Source organism: Amblyomma mixtum, chromosome 1 (genome assembly GCF_055824585.1).
Source record: "Amblyomma mixtum isolate Tamu chromosome 1, ASM5582458v1, whole genome shotgun sequence".
NCBI lineage: Eukaryota > Metazoa > Arthropoda > Arachnida > Ixodida > Ixodidae > Amblyomma > Amblyomma mixtum.
The window spans coordinates 242,546,237-242,564,178 of record NC_143012.1 but is presented as its reverse complement, the minus strand read 5'-3'; positions in this window follow the sequence as shown (position 1 = coordinate 242,564,178).

The following is a 17,942-nucleotide window of genomic DNA, read 5'->3' as shown; positions in this document are numbered from 1 at the left end:
AGTCAATTTTGCATTTTTCCCAGCCTTACCCTGTACTGAATTTGCACAGTTTCGCCGAGGCGCCAAAAAGAAGGTTTGTGCAAGAAACAGGCCATTGTTAAGCTCAAAAGTTTTGTTTTCTGCGACAGAAAGTGCGTATTCTCTCTTCTTCTGCAACGTTTTATTTGCGGAGTGATGTCGCCGGCTCTTTCATTGCTTTGGGCCGCTCAAAGCACGCGCCATAGGGGAGGCGCTATCAACAGCCGCCGGTAGAAAAAAAATGGACTTTTGAAGGTCTGAGAGTTTTTCCTTCCCAAGCCTTTTGTGCGCAGTCGACGCCATAAAATCGCCCCACGATGCAAGAGTCTGAGCTGGGTCGTCACAATAGAGTTGTGCGGGCTCGATATATGACGCGGAAACACGAGGTCACCCCGCAATATCTATGCGTCTCGCGTTTACGTTTCGCGCCTTGCGTTTAACTGCGTCCTTCGCTTCCCGTTTCTGTTGACTCCTGGCATCATTGCCATGGTACGTTGGCGCCCTGAAAAAAAAAAAAAAAACTGCAAAGGGTGAATGCATGCGTGCGGAAAAATCTGTGTCAGCTAGCCAATATCATCAATACCCCCCCCCCCCCCCCTCTCCCCACTTCCGCCTTCCTCCCTATTCCGGTTTGTTAAATCCCCTCAGTCACTTTCGGAGTAAAAAAATAGCAGCGTGAAGTATTTTCACAGCGGGTATACATGAACCCTGCTAGAAATCTGGCGATCACAATACAACCATGAAAAAATTATTGCCTTCATTGCAAATGGTTAGCACCCAAGCAGTTAGGTCAATTTTTTTTATCTTCAGGGGCATTGCTAAATTCTATTATTCTGTTCAAAATGCATCTGGTTCACTTATCGCCGTTAGTCTATTGTTACCACTTTGGATTCGAAGAAAAAAGCGTAATTGCATTTGAATTTCTAGATAGTTAGCATGACCTCGATATTGTCAGAAAAAATACCGTCCTAAATGGCTCAAGCGTGCAATTCCTACACCTTTTCTTCTTTAAAAAAAACAAAATTACTCGAGGGATAATAGATTCTAACGCGAATGATCCAGCGTAGATGGCTGTCAGCACGAAGGAATGGAGTAATGGAGAGATATTAGATGTTGCATATATTATCTTTCTTGAACTTGGGAGGCTCGAGAGATACATGGTTGGAAGCTCTGGGCTCTTAGGTCAGAAGTGCATTTTTAGCAGTGGGTGCAAATCTGTGAGCTTACGGACGCCGGCAGGGGCGCAAACTGAAGAGCAAAGAGCAGCTAACGCAATAATAATTTGGAAATAATTTCACGCAACGTATAATTTTCCCGCTCGCATGTTGCCTCTGTTACCACCCTCAATAGTGTTCATGTTCCACTTTTGCCGTAGGCGTTGAGAACAGAAACTGGGATTTTAGAGCTGTTATTTCAATTATTGTAAGTGTCAGCTCTGGAAAAAAGCTTCGGTATTCTTTCATGGTAAAATTTTTTAGGGCTTTACTTGATGTTTGTAGGCAATTGAGAAAAATTCTTGCAGGTTACAAAGCGTTTCCTCACGCTGAGGAATCAATTTTCCTCACTTGGCCACTTTTGTCAAGTATAGCTAAAATTGTGAAACCATAAAACACGGAGCTTCACAGATTTTCAACATCAGCGCCAGATCAAACTTGGGAAAATCCTGGAACACCATTTTTCGAGAATTCCACTTTCTTACGATTGCAGCGCAAAGGCAAGAGCAAAAAAAAGAGAGAAAAACCAGAAATAGCAGACAGTTTAATATCTCTCTAAATTAATGTATTTTCGCTGAAGTTATATTTTTAAGTCAATGCCGCCCTTACATGCTTGCCCCCAACTCAGCAGAATACACGCTTCAAAAGAAAAGAAACGAGAATACATGCCCGAGGAGCGGTAGTGCAAGTACGTGACATTCTACGCAATCCAATTTCAAACATTTATTTCATTTTCTTCAAGCAAAAGGAGAAGGAGGCAAAATAGCGTGGAGCAGAAGTCGCCCATACAGGACACTGAGAAAACGGCCAAGAAGCGACTGCGCTGCGCAATTCGCGTGGACGACGGGATGGGACGCTTGTGCATGCGCATATAAATCAACGCCTTAGAATTTTAAATGAGAACATTAAACTCGTCCTCCCTAGCGTCCAGGCTCCCTTTCTGTCCATAATAGGATTTCCGTTCGCCTCTCCTTCCTCACATTTTTATAGCAGTGTCGCCCCTTTCTGAATCATTGCGCTCTGCCCTCGCATTCACACTTCCATATTCCTTTCACGCCCTTTGCGTTCTTCATCTTCATGAGAAAGTCTTCTCCATCCGCCTCCATCGCGGGCATAAACTAAGGCATCGTACATTGTTTAATGGCTCCGTTGCTTACTTTTAGTAGAAAGAACTGAAAGTAAATGACGTAATGGAAGGTACAGATAGAGCTATTTAGAGATGCTGATCGCTTATGAGGCTTGTTAACGATCGACCACCATAGGAAACTCGATAATGAAATGAGTGACACAAGTCACGCGTTAAGTAATTATAGTTAACTAAATCTCAACGCCGAAGAAAGACCATATTAACATATTGGTCTCTTTGGTGCCGTCAATCGTTTCTTAAAGCTTTGAACTGGCCTGCTGTTTCTTGAAGGGGAACGGTGACTACAGCACTGTAGGTAAATATCAATAGAATAAGTGTTATGTTCAGATTCACACTAATTCCACGCAAGCCCATCCTATCAAGAATATTTGACTACAGTGTACAGTTGAGATAGTTGGTGTGATATAACGTTGAGTAGAAGGGTGAATTGTGGGCCACTACAAAGAGAACACAACAAAACAGTTCATATGGGCGTTGGTCGCAAGCGACATTCACTCTTTCCGTTGCATGAAATAACCTTTGTGTAAGAGCAGGCTTTTATACTATCTGACAAAATGCTTACGGCTAAAAAACACCATGCAGTAAAGCAATAAGTATTTACATGGTGCTGCTGACCAATGTTGGTCTAATAAACTCCGAAAACAGCGCAGCATTGACCAATTCTATAAATGGCTAGTGCTCCGATTTATTAATGACGCATCCGTAAGGTACACTCGAAATATATATCGACCAGAACTTCGTCGTCAGTAAACAATGGGTACATGACGCTATCTGCTAAACAAAATTCCTGCATTCCAGCCAACGAGTATTGCACGAGAAATAACGAAATATGATTCGAAATCAATAAAACTACGCAGATTTACAGACCACCTAGTAACTATATCAAATATCCTAGCACTTCCTTTCAGTGCGGAATTAACGTTAACATATTATTATATCCTTCCTGTGCATTAAAAATTCTATTGCTGCAAACATAAATAAAATATGCGTATTGGTGGTCAATAAAATCCATACTTCTACGCTTTAAAAATCACCTTTATGCTGTTCGTTTTTAAACGTTGGCTCTTCAAATCGCCTCCAACCTCTCCCTCCTTTTTGTGTAAAGTAAAAAGCATTACTTTTTTTGAGAATCGTTGGCGTTATATTTTTCATTTAAAGCGCCTGCCCCTCACTTATGATATATGTTATCAGCAAGCACAGTTTGAAATAACAGCCTGTCTAATAGCCGCAACTGCGGACTTGAAAGTTGCGCTGTCAGAACTTGCCATATATTTAGCCTACACATTTTGCCGTTATGTCATTAAAAGTCTGATTAACAGAAATAAAGGGTGAGTGGTTCTAGAGCACCGCACCTCGGAAACTGTAGCGACGAAATATAGCTGAGAAGAATGATATGCCAACCGCAGAAGCCTCGCCAGACATGGTGGTGTCTCCTTAGCGGCATTCACAAAGGCTTCTGTTCACCACCCGGTTTCATGAGCAGCGAGCAACACACTCTTTAGTGATAGACCGAAGAAAGAATGGGTGCATCGCCAGGCATCGCCAGGTGAATTATCGTGTAATACGGCAGTGCAAAGCAACAGGGACAAAAGAGAGACACGAGAACACAGGACAAGCGCTGAACTACACAATCAAGCCATGATGCGAGTGGACTGCAGAGATAGGCGCATATATTTGAACGCGTTTTTTTGAGATGCGTTGTCCACCTAAAACGCTCCTACCTTGTCTACGTGCTTGTTTGTGCTTGAATTTTAGGTGTTCGTGTATGTTTCCGTGCGTGTGTGTATGTGCGTGCGTGCTTGTGTGTGCGAATGCTATGTTTTAAACTGAATAGCGCTGTCAAAAGTGGCCAAATAACTTTTAGAACTCCGCCAGTGAAAGTGGTATTATTGTTTGAATTTGGAAGACATTGTCATGCTAATAGGAGGCGAAAATATTCTATAGATATTGTGAGAAACAAATTACAAAGTTTTACTCAAATCTACGCATACGAATTGCCCCCCAGATTGCTAATACAAAAGCTGCGAGGAGCACATGTCAATCGGAAACTTAATATCGTCACATAATACAATCTCTCATTTTATAGCTCATCTCATTGTCATTTATTTTAGTTCTCGCAGTCCATAGTTAAACTAAAATAAAAAATTGTAAGGACGGTTACGGTTCTCTTACCCCACCGCGGTGGCTAAGTGGTTACGGCGCTCGGCTACTGACCCGAAAGACGCGGGTTCGATCCCGGCCGCGGTGGTCGAATTTCGATGGAGGCAAAATTCTAGGGGCACGTGTACTGTGCGATGTCAGTGCACGTTAAAGAAGCCCAGGTGGTCGAAATTTCCGGAGCCCTTCACTACGGCGTCTCTCATGGCCTGGGTCGCTTTGGGACGTTAAAACCCCAACAATCAGATAGAAATTAGGATTTTATCAATGCTGACCACGTCATCTTTTTTTTTTTCAGATAAAAAGAGTGTGCTTGAAGGTTTGCTTTTAGCGGCGCAGTTCTGTGACTTCTCTGGCGCGGCTCTTAAGTTAGAAAAATCGAAACGATTCTAGTTGGGTTACTGATGTACGAAGCCTAATCGTTTTGCTGGCATTAACTGGGACTCTGATTCCTTACAGTATCTCGGGGCTCAGCTTCATCAGGCCCGGAATAATGGACCTAATTGGATGTCCAAAATTTTTCTCTGTGGGGTGCCAAACGCCGGCTTGGGTGAGTCGGGAGCTCTCCATTTTTCGATTTTTGCTCGGGCACGTCTGCTGCATCTTCTGGGTTGCAAAGCTCGTATATGCATTTCAAGTGATGCACTTTGCGAGGAAGAAGGTACAAGCGCTGGCAGAGTCATTCGCGGCCTGTGTTTGGGGGTCTAAGTAGGAGCCTATGCGTCGAGACAATTTACTTCTTTCTCTCGACTATCGAAGAGTTCGCCTTGTTCACTTGTTTGTTTACCACCTTGTGCTGCGACCCACCAGCTTGTGCTGCACCAAAGAGTGCTGCAACCGAAAGTACCTGGTTGCAGTGGAAGAGTCGCGTTCAGCGTTCTTTATCTAGGCTGCAATCCACCCATTTCTGGTAGCGGTGCTTACAAATCGACTGAGTTGTCGTCTGCCTTATATGTTTGTTTGCTTCGAATGGTCATGGTTTAGAGGGCGCTTTGTGGGGTTTCCTAAAGGAGGTTGCTGATACCTTCGATTTCCTGACTGGTCGCATCTCGTTGCAATATTTATTTGTCTTGTCAAGGAGGCAGATGACAAAAGTACTAATAGAATATCTATTCCTTGAGCCCGTCTATCAGCGGCCTTACCTTGGTTTTATGGCTTAGAGTGTCTTGAAGCGAGTTCAACGAATGTGTATTCAACCTGCTGCAAAATCCTCCGTTTTAAAATCCGCATTTCAACTCTACTCGTCAAGGCGTGGCCCCGCGACGAGGGGACATTTGTGCCATGGTCAGTGAACTGCCGCTTGTGCGGCAATTCAGAGACGATCGATAGTTGCTTTGTGTGATGCCATGATGCAGTGTTTTTCTTGGACATACTACAGCGGAAAATCAAAAAGGACACTGAGATCTCGCCTTAAAGTAGGCGGTTCTTGCATGTCCGGAAATACTCCGGAATTCTGTGCGACCTGTTAATGCTCACTGGACTTTTCAGCCTGTGGGAGAGCCGTATGATGGATCGACACGCAGAGCCACCTCATTCATCTTAGCGGCTGTTGAGTGAAAAGTGCGCCTTGGTGCAGGGGTTTATGCCGCGCAGGACCAGCCGCCTGAGTGGTCACCGATTCACACTGACGACCAGTAACTCTTTCCAAGAAATGAGACCAGTTTTTCTGCAAAAGGACTCTGTCAAGAACTGAAGTATCTTGGTCTATCTCTATTTACTGGCGAAGTTTGTTATTTAGCGTTTCCGGGCAGACTGCATTTAGTCTTGGAAGTTGATTATTAAAGGCAACTCTTTTTCATATTGTCACGTAGTGGTGACTGCAGTCCGGCGAACAGGAGAACAACGAGAATGTCTTCGAAACGAAACTCTTTATTTGGGCTGACTTGCGCACGCAAAGAACTGAATCGGTGGCGGCGTAGCAACAAGCGTGCTCGGCGATCGTCGAACAGAATGCCCGCCGCTGTCGGCCGTGCTCTTTTTAAAGCTGATAGCGAAGATTCGAGATAAAGCTTGGGAAGTTACTAGAACATTCTGGCACAAAGTAGAATCGCCTCCGCATGGATGCGATCAATCGAGATAATTTTAGGCGCGTCTTGCGTCACAAACGAAGCGATGCCGGCAGCCTTGAAGCATGAAGAAATAAACACAACAAAAAACGCTACAAAGATTCGCGGCAATATCTATAACTAACCGACATAAGAAGCAGTAATACATGAAGGCTATGGTATTTTGTTCTATATACTGCATATATCGCTTGCTTCGGCTATGGCGCTTCGTCTTGTAGCTGGATATACCTCATTGGTTAATCCCTCCTAAAAAAGAACAAAACCAGATTCCTCAGAAAACAGGCGTTCATCTTCAGTCTTTGCATGAAAATTAAAATTTGTTTTCAGGAAAGGAAATGACTCAGTTGCTATTTCAGATATCTCGACGGACACCCGAACAGCGCCGCAAGGGAATGAATAAGGGGGGAGTGAAAGGAGAAAAAAGGTGCAGTAGTGGATGTCTCTGGAATAATTTAGACCGTCTGGGGATCTTTAATATCCACTGACATCGCACAGCACAATGGTGTAGTTTTGCGTTTCGGCTCCGTTGAAACGCTGGCGCCGCGGTCGTGTTCGAACCCGGGTGCTCCGGCTCAGTAGACAAGCGCCTCAACCACTGAGCAACCGCGGCGGGTACTGTCTGCGCATCCTCTGCCATTCTGGAAGCGTTGATAATGACGGGAAAGGCGCCATAACTGCTTTAAAACCCTTAGTAGGGAGAAAACTAGAGGAAGGAGGAGGTCGTCGGCAGAAGAGGCAGGTGGAATAAAGACTGCATAAAGACGGCAGCTAATGACGGAGGGATGCGTCGCCCAGTAACCTGCTGGAAAACGAGGGAGTGTCGATTGCCAGAAACTTAGTGGGCGGGAGAAGGATGAAAGGGTCAGCGAGGAGGCGGAAGAAGAGAAGCATCGACTCGGAGAACGCCAGATGCGGGGCTGCTGGCATAAAGAAGGGCAAGCGAGGGGGCGTGTTGGGTCAAGACGGCGTTGCTTGCGGAAGTCTTGGGCGGGCTTTGAGCTCGGAGAGGCTTACAGAGGCGAGAACGTTAGCGAGCAGGCCATGGCACATACCACGCCAAGGGTCGATTCCATCGATCCATCCAGGGCCGCTAGCGGCCCAGACAGCCAGCAGAAAACATGCGCGCACTCCGTCTCACAGAGGCCGCTAATCAAGCCGCCCGAAAAACGCTTATTGGGAACATTAGAGTGGATAAGAGCCAGGACGTGTCGGGTGGAGTGGAGGGCGACTAAAAAAGTCCCCGTTAAAACGTCCCTGTTAAAAGGGGGCAAGAAATATTTCAAAGCAAAGAATGGGTGGCCCTGGCTATCATCAGCCCCTGCGAAGGTTCCGACAATGTGAGGACCACTGCTGGTATCCATCTTTTCATTTTGTTTTCTTCTCTTCTCTTTTCACCTTCATGCCGTCATGTCATTGCTTTACTTTCGTTAAGTGTAACGTTGGAAACTGGGATCTGCTTCTGGTTAACCTTTTCGCTTTTGTTCGGCTCATTAGCTTTCTCTGTTCTTAGAGTCCCATAAATTAGTGACGGTTGCAACCGAACAGTAGCAGATAACAGAAAAAAAACTGGAACTGGGAATTTACTCTAGCGCAGAAGTAAATTCAAAAGTTCAACTTGAGGGCGCTGGTGCACTGATTAGGTTCGTGTATTTGATATGCTTGCCTTATTAAGCCCAACACAATCAGCAAGAAATGGTGTGCACTGTGTACCCATAGCATCACTATACACTCGTCGCTCACAGGGGCCTAACGCAGTTTGAAATGCATTTTTTCTTTCCGTGCAGTGGCGTTCTGAGGCATTTAATGATAAAAGTGCAACGACCATGTAGCCCGTGTAAGCGGTGCACAGATTGCATCACACTAGAATGTGATTATGCTACAGCGGCAAAAATTAGTGTGTGCCGGCAGGTGCGGAGTGTATGCCTCCGTTCCAGACATCGTTATAGAGAAGGTGGAGTTACGTGTTGCAGAAAAAAAAAAGGTCTTAAAGATAAAGGCATACTGTGGTAGAATCTACATGACACGCCTGTTTTGACAGTATGCTTGCACAGCCCATCATCATCATCATCATCAGCCTGACTGCTCCCACTGCCGGACACAGGCCTCTCCCACACCTAAGAGCGCTTATATTTCTGGTTTTACATTCTGATGGCATCCTTCAGAAGTCAGTGTTTCTCCCCTGCGTTTAATTTCTGTCTATTCACCCATTCCGTAATTCCTTTTGTTAATAGTTATTTTAACAAAAGTCAAAATGAAATGAAAAAGAAGCTCTGCTGTACCATTCAGTTCGAACACCGGCACTTAATTTGAATGAATAAGTGAAAAAATAGCGCCTACTAAAAAATCTTTTTACTGCGCTCCGCACATCTTTTGATGCCATAAGAAAGAGCGGTAAATTATGTCGATTGGTTACTATGCAGACAAAAGTATGGACATTGCGGATTAAACAAATCCACTTAATGCCTTTTGTTTTCGAGTTGTGTTTAATGTAACATTGCCTCGGAGTTCTATTTTAATTTATTTCCTTCTAGTGCTGCAAAGCTGACAAGAATCAAAATGAACTCTCAATGAATGCGTGCATTATGCATTTCGTCAGTGTCATTAAAACAAAGTTTCCAACCAGCCTCCACACCCTCTTTCAAACATTCAGAGCACGGCTCAGAAACCAACCGACTATTGTTAATCGCATAAGAGTGATAACCGCTATACATGGGCAATTCTAGGCCGGCAGTCTTTCATTGAGTCCTTTCAAGCATCGAAAGAACACTGCACTCTATAATCAGGACTGAGGCGCTCAGCGCATATATTCCGAAAAACTTTTAGCGCAAAGCAGAGTTGAAGGTGAAGCCATTTCGTGCCCCACTCTACTGTACTATACTCTGGAGCGAGCGTCCTTTCTACTAGCGCCGAGAATCATCAATCAAGCGTCGCCAATTACGCGTGCAAAATGCCACCGCGTGGGAGCTCGGCAATAGACTCTGCCCATCGGGCAATTTATGTAAGAGACGGCTCATTACACTAACGGAGCGCCCTCGTATTCGTCGGTGGCAGCGGGAGCGGCGACGGGGTCGCAACCTCTGCACTCGTTGAAAAGGGGAGCAAAAGAGAAAGCAAAGGCGCGCTCCTTTCAGCAAGTGCTGCGCGCTCTCCATTCAGGCGAAGGCCAATCGACCGGATCGGAGGAGTCCACCGCGGGTCAAACAAAAGGATCGCTGCAGAAGGGAAAGAAAGTTGTTCCCCCACGCGAACAAAACACGCCTGCATATGCAAACCCTGTCTTGCGACCTATTTTTCCTCTGTTCTTCAATTTTCTCTGCTGTTTTTTATGGCTGGCATGCACGTTCGCGCTCTTTTGAAGCATTGTAAAAAGAGAAACCACTCAAAGCAGGCTTGGGATTAACATCATACAAATGACTCGCCGGCAATCAGCCTTTCACCTGCAAAAGGAGGGGCGTTGCTCATGAGATAGACGACGCTATTTCTCACCGCTGCAGACGGGTGTGTTGGTATGCTGTGCAGCAATGGTTAAACCACTGTGTTTTACCTCATTTTTGGCTCCAACTAGCCACCTCTACATCCTCTCGAAGAGTAAAAAAAGAGCAGTTTGTAAATGGCTGACGACTACAAACTGGGAAGATTCTGAGCAGTAATTACTTCGTTATTGCGAATAAGCTCCACCTTGAGAGTTTCCACATGCACTGTACTAACACTGTTCCCGCCTCGAGTTATAGATCAGTTTGCAGCAGTCCTATCATCCGCTTGGCTTTCTGTGCACCTCCATTGGTAGAGCGACTGCCCAGAACAGGTGGAGGTCCTGAGTTCGATTCCAGTATCAGCATGAATTTCTCAAGAACGAAGACTCTGCGAAAGCTGTTCGCTTTACTATGTAGCCGATGGCTGCACTTGGGTAAATCCTAATGAGCAATTCCTTAATACAGATCTTCCACCGTCAAGGCTTTCTTTAAAATTGGACTGACTTTTAAATAAATTTGGCTTCCAGAACTTTAGCACCACGAGCGATTAGCCTATCTCAGAGATTTATCATTACACGACGAGCATGGTTTTCTAGAATAAACCAGCGGGCGCTGCTGTACAGTACTGGGATGTCACAGCGCAGGCTACAAGGAATAAAACGCATTAGTTGATGTAGGCCTCGTACAGTTTCCGTGTGTTTCGAAAAACTGCAGCCTGTGGAATGGCCCAGCGCATTCAGGGTTAGGAAGTTTGGTGCGGAGGATGTTGCAGGAGAGATAGGGCGATGATCGAGTGGAGCGCGTACAGATGATTGTTGTAATTTCCGGATACGTGACGCAAACATGACAGCGAGGGCTGTCGGAGTGGATTTGAATGTGGCTGTAGATTCGTGGCAGCGAGACAGAATCAAAGCCGAGGAGAAGGAGATAGTGTTACCTATAGTCGAATACAACTTAGAATCGAAGCGGCTTTCACCCGTCAGACGAACCACTTCCAGCCAATGGCGTCGGCCAATTCTCGTGAGCCTGCTAGCCTGGCATTGAAAGGAGTGGGAGATTAAAGAGATAGTCTCCTCTCTCTGTAGTCAGGGATACTCCCCTCTTTGCAGTGTTACGCCGCTCTATTCACTGTCACACTAGCAGGCTCATGAGACTGGGCCGAAGCCGTTAGCTAGAACGGGGTCGTTTGACGGGGAAAAGCCGCTTCGTTCATGAGGTGTATCCGCCTATAACTTTCTGAACCTATATCTCCTGGGCCTTTAGGGTGCGGCTTGTTCGTGATTGGAGATGTAATCCTCTCGGCAGAGGTAAAAGAAAGGGGGAAGTTCAGAAAACCTTTATTAGATACGTTTTGAGGGCGTGCGACGCTTATTTCAATTTGTCATATATTATGACATAGATGATATTCTGATATAACGTATCAAATGATATTCACTAAGGACAAAGCTGCTGAGTACAACGAAAATTATCTTTATATATATTTAATGAATCGAGAACCAAACAATAACAACGTTTAGCGTGCTTGCATAAGATACGCCCAAAGGCCTCATGTGCGTTGAAGAAGTCTTTACTGACAACATGATCACGCACTTGAAGGAGGCCTGCTTCCTAATTTAAATCAGGTAGTATTATTCCTTCGGTTTATTTTTGACGCTGAACTGGGAAGGGTATCCAGTTAGGTGAAGCCGAAAGCGTTTTGCCGGCTGGAATAAAACTACGTTTCAAGTAGTACAAAAGAGTAAATGAATTCTCCAGGAATCACATCATGAATATTTAGATTGAAATAAATGATTTTCTACATTTCGTTGGGAAGACTAACCACTTTTTGTAATTGATAAAATGGAATTGCCAGAAGTACGGAATACTTCGCGCGTGTGCGTGAAAAATACACTGACTCTTCCCATTTAGCACATCGCGTGGCATTCGAGATGTGTGTAAATGATCCGAGCCTACCTAGGCCGTCGTAAAGTGGCACGCCACACCCTGAAATTTCAACTAAACATGGGCAGTAGGAGCTGCAGTTTCATCTACTACAGGGCTAAAAGCACCACCACTGCTGGACTTGTTGAAAGTGCTGTGTTGCGGAGAGTAGAAGTCGTTCTGTCAAAGCATTCTCCAGACCTTAAGAACAAGGTTCCGCGCAAATGATGCCCAAGAGACGAACAAACCTCGCATGAACCGATCACGACCGGCCAAACACAGGTGCATTTAAGTGATTGCACTTGCTTTCTTTTTTTAGCGCGTCTCTTCTCGCTCTAAGCAAGCCTTGAATGGTCTTAGAATTTACGATTCTCGCATATTTATATCATCGTAAAGCGATTACTCCTACCAATGCCGCCTGTTCTATTATATGACACCGCTTTCAGCAACTGCAAAAAGTCAAATGATCACTGCATCGTGGCTGATATCTTAGAACATGGCGAAGAATTCTCCAAGTATGATACGATTCGTGTTTTAGATGAAAGCAGCATTAGTCGCCCGGGAAAAATGCCGCTCATATCTTTAAGCTAATTTCGGCGCAATACGCACCTGATCGGGATGTCCAGAAACAAGAGACAAATAATGCGACTTCAAAATTTAGAATAAGAAATAGTTTCTCAGATTTCCTATTGAGATTTTTCTTCTCGTTTTCAGTAACTGTCACCAGCCTTCTTTGCATAAATAAAGATGTTGGCTGTTTCGTAAAATATATAATCTCGCCAAAGGCGAGAGAGACAGGGTTTTAGAATATATGAGTCGTAACCCAGTTTGCGTCACCATGCCAGCAAAGAGCTTGGTGCAACGCAAGAGTCGACTCTGGTTGCATCGGGATCATGCTGCAAGTCTTACGCCATATTCTTTCGATGTGGGCAGCGCAATGCGTGCCTTGGGGAGGGCTTTACGCCATGCCCGGCATAAATATTACGGTACTTCAGGAACCGTCTACAGGAGCGTGTGGAGCAACGTTTTCTATGGCAGCGGCTAATACATATTTGCCAAAGTTCTTTCGACAAAGAGTCATGAACTTTTTTGTCCGTGCCACGTTCAACACGTGTAGACGCTACTGCTAAATGTTCATTTGACTTTCTGTCAGCCGCACATTACTTAACTAGGACACAGAAAGACCCTACAGTTGCCTTCGTTCACCTGCCTCAAAAAAGGAATCCCAGGGGCTGTGTTCGTAATAAAAGCCACCGCCCCTTGGAAAAATAATGTTCCCTCTGCAAATCGAAAGTTTGCCTCCAGATTGCAAGTATCAGTCATACCAATAAGTAGATGTAACACACGACAGCGGCCAACCATTCAACTACTGTATTACAAAGAGCGATATCGGTTTTCTGAGCAAGAGTCACTGCAACATAATTGGTTAATTTCACCATGAGTTCCGCCAAACATTTTCCAGAACAAGTGAAATGCTTGTCGCGATGTCAGAGTGAGCATTTATATTTTTAAATTGACATTACTTCATTATTAACGGTGAAAATTTCAAGGTTTTAAAGTGCGCTTTTTCTAAGACGCGCCTTCGTCTTCGGAAAGCAACAAGGAACAAAACTGTCGCGATCATTCATCGAATGTTTATCCTATTCAAAACATGGAGATTGTTGCCGCCCAGATAGTGCAACGCATTTATGTTTCTACTGGGCTACATCTACTAGCTTAGGTCTTTGACAAACAGCGATAGGTGTAATTTTCGAGGATAGCTGGGCAAACGTAGCTTTTTAAAGTGGTGATCATGCAAGTGACACTTGTATAAATAGTATCTTATCAGTGTGCAAAACCCATAGGGCGCAGACGTAAAGATTCCAGTGCGCCCCGTCCTTCGTTGTTTCTTTGGTCTCGCGTATGCAACTAATACTAAAACGCCCGCACACTGCTTCTGGACATGAGTCATTCTATTCTGATTTCGTACTAAAGCAACGCGCGCTTCTTAGCACTGAAGAAGACAGAGTAAAAAAGCTCCTCACCGGTCGCGACAGCAATGTAGATGCAGATGTGGGCCACAAAGACGACAGTCTCATATCGGCTCTGGACGCCCATGGTTCACTCCTAGGAAAACCACTGTACACCACGGTAATCCAGCTCGTAGGGATGTAGGGCACTCACACACACCGGGAACACATGGTGACTGGTATCCTCAAGATTATGTATTTCCGCTGCAAGAACGCAACGTCACACAGAGTTGTTGAGTCTCACTCGCGGCTCTTTTCGCGTTAGCACAAGAATGTTGTAGGATGTTGCAACTTGCATGCAGGGATTGACGCCCAGAGGATATCAGTGAAGAGGTGATGTCTCGGCGATCTGGCACTTATAAAAGTCAACGAGTCATCAACAACCCTCGAAGTGCAACAAAAACAGAGAAGTAGAGTCGCGCTTGGCTTTTGTAGCCGCGGCTGCGCACGTGCCGGACGCCCCACTGCAGTCACTGAGCGACAGGCATTCTTTAGGCAACGAGGCAAGGAATTTTAATCCCTGGTTAGGATGCGGCGCAGTAGCTCAATGAATTCGCTGCGATCGTGGCTTCTCAGCTGGCAGCTTGATGAGTATAATGCCTCAAATGCAGAATGTAGCCGAATCCGACCCAGGAGCCACTGCCAGTGTTTTGGACTCGGGACAGTTTCGAAGAATCGTATGTTGGCTCCTTATGTTTTACTTTTCAGTATTAAATACCGCCATTCGGAACGACGAAGTGCTCACTGGCCGGCACACGACGAGCCTAGGCATTACTGCCACGATGTTGTTTTGCAGATCTTCAGTAAGAACAACCAAAGCGACTCTGTATTCACAACTGGGTAGTGACACCTTAGTGCAATGGCTGCAAGGCGACGACCAATCTGAAGAAAGCAAAAGCTTTAGCTGCACGCACGGGCGACGAGTGGCAGAGACACTCCCGACGGACACGGTGCGGACCGGCGCATGACGGCAGCTCGCGGCTTCGGCGAGCCGACTCCCCGAACGGCAGCAGCCGCTTAGAGAGCCTCCTTTGCTTCCCGTCGCCACGAGCGCCCCCGCGTTGCGCGGCCGTCGTCACAAACCACGTGTGTGCGCGCGTTCGCCGCCCGCTAGTTCCCTCACTGATGGTCCCGGTGCTGCTCTCTCTCCAATACGCTCCCCTCGGCCTTGCTCAAGGCCACCCCTCCTCTTTCTCGCACCTTCCCCAGGGAAGAAGCTGGAAGGAAAAGGGGAACTCACAGCTCTGGCATCATCACACTCTCTCCGTCTTTCCCTTTGGTTCCCGCTTTTTCTGTTCGGGGCCGGGAAGATTAGAAAGAAGCGTCGGCCCGGCTCTATCAGCTTCCCTCAAACACAGAGGGGAAAAAAAGGGAGCGCAAGGTGGTGGCAACAGCCCGTTCTCTTTCGCTTATTGCGGTTTTTTATTTTCGTATAAGGCTCGGTGGTAAATACTAGCAGAAAAAGGGAAGGCCGCAGCGCTGGCTGCTTTTCGTCTCTGCCTGGGATTCAGTGCGTGTTGATACAACAATCAGGGATGGTACATATAAAGCAGGAGAATTGAACAACAAAGTTATATTCTAGGAACACCATAGCCCCTTTTTACTGGTCCCAAAGAAATGAGAGCATTGTTGGCCCAGCATTTGTCTTCCCTTCTTCATTTAGCGGTGTTGCAACGATGCTCAGATCTGATTTTATAGAACAGGGGTGAGGTAGATTAACAGCACAATCTGAAATGAGTGGGCATGCCACTTTGATAAATTGCGATAATGCACAGTTACACAACAATCATAGTTCCATAAGAAGTATCTCAAAATCGGCGTTCAGCTGTTTCTGCCGGATCCTGTGTCGTGAACTAGAAGGCTCGGCTATTGCAACTAATGCTGGTTCTGCTTTGCAAGCTGCAAGATACACCACTGGGGTGGAGACTCAAAACCTGGGTCCGGAGGAATCATTAGCAGTTCCACGAATAAAGCTTCTATGCTGTGCATGGTTGGAAAATATTGTCACTAGTCATGTAAGTGCGAAAGAGATTAAATTTATGATAAAAAATTAATGACATTCGCGGCGCTCTTATTAAAGACCTCACCTCACTAAAAACACACAACTCCGGGCCGAGAAGTTTTGCTGACTTGTTTTAAGAGTTTGGTATATGTGATCATCCAGTTTTACGCGACTACCTCATGCAATATTTTAATTTTACCCTTCGCTAGTATCAGGGTAGTAGCTGTTTCAGTCTGTGAGAAACATAAGAAATTTGCAAGAAAACGTATTAAGGAACACGGGCCTCAAGAAGAAAACGATAACAGGAAGCTGGCCTTGCGGCTATAAGTAAGCAAGGCCTTATCCTTTCGCTAACGGCGAACAAAAACACCTGAGGCTGCGGAATTTTTGGAATGAAATCGCCTCCAGCGTATCAACGACATCGTTTTACGCTACACTGGTAGTAGGCTCAACAAACAAAAAAAAAACACGAATACATATTGGACAGAGGAAGAAGAAGAAGTTTATTTTCTTTACCGCTGAAGTACGGGAAGAGGCTGGGACTAAAGACATATGAATGCCTGACGGTGGTCCCAACTAGCTTCTCTTCAGAATAGACAGCAAACACCGAAAACCAGAGAATTACACATTCAAAGTTAAACAGCCATTTGGAGAAAAAAAAAATGTGCTAAGGTAGCACACTTACACAATCAGTACTTAATTATACAAGCAGAAATTCTAAACATCATAATCGGAGACTACTAAAATTGAAAATGTATACACTTAGTGCATGCAAAGCAGTTAGCATACATGTGCCAAAATGGCGTAAAACAAAAGTGGTATACAATTCACTGTCCGCAAAAAGAGTGAAATAAACCCCAGCAAGCACTAAGAAAACATAAGCAATTATAATATATAGATAGTGGCAACAAAATACCTTCGGTACTTCTCGAGAGCGAAAAACGTTTAGTTATTTATCTATTTTTTATTTACATAATAGCTAACATCCGAGCAGGCAACATTTATTCATCTAACCCTACGTAGTTATCTACTCTAGTTGTGCGCTATAGAGCTACCAGCATCGGCCAGGTGGAGCTCATAGTGTAAGGAATCAGCGTCCTCTTTGGCTGGAATTTCACGAAGTCAATGGTAGCAGGGTCGGCTGGGCCACTTCACTGCAAGGCGGTGGTCGCACTTAAATAATCGTTCATTTCGCGATTCACACGCTCTTGCTTCAATACACCATTTAAATGCCTGCTGTTAATCTAGATGGATCCGCACCTTAGAGAAATTATAGGGCACAGACACGAACGACGAAGAAAGAAAATACCCCACCAACGCTGACATGCAACTAAGCTTTTAATCACAAAGCGCAGAGCTTGGGTGTTGGATGATTTTCTAACCTTCGTCTCTAAGCTGTTTTTCCTGTAAAATGGGCCGCTTGGAGTGCGCGGTCGTGAGCATAGCTGTGGTTTATTGCAATTTCTAGAGCATCAGCAGAGCTGAGCAAAATTAATGAGGGCAAATAAATACCAGTGCAAAAAAAAAAACGTACATTCGCTGCTTAAATGAAAAAGGCCGCACTCAATGCTACGACCATTCGGCTTCCACATGAGCTGTAAATAATAAGACCGCCTCACGTTCATGTGCTTCCAGCCTTAATAAAACAATAATGTAATTCACGAGCACATTAAGATTTACAAGCAGCGCCGTATGGCAACGCTGAAAATTAAATTTGTCTCAGCAATGGCTTTGCAGAATGGCAATAATAGATATCTAGTCTGCTTAGAAAGCGGCCACATGAACGTACAGAAGCAAAACGCATGCCTAGCACCCGTTCTGGGCGTGTTTCAGGCTTTAAACGCGATATTTAGTGATGACCTGTTGTTAAATAGAGGCCAAAAACAATAGAGTTCGACCAGTTCTCCATCAGGAATTGGTTATGGGCTAGGCCAGG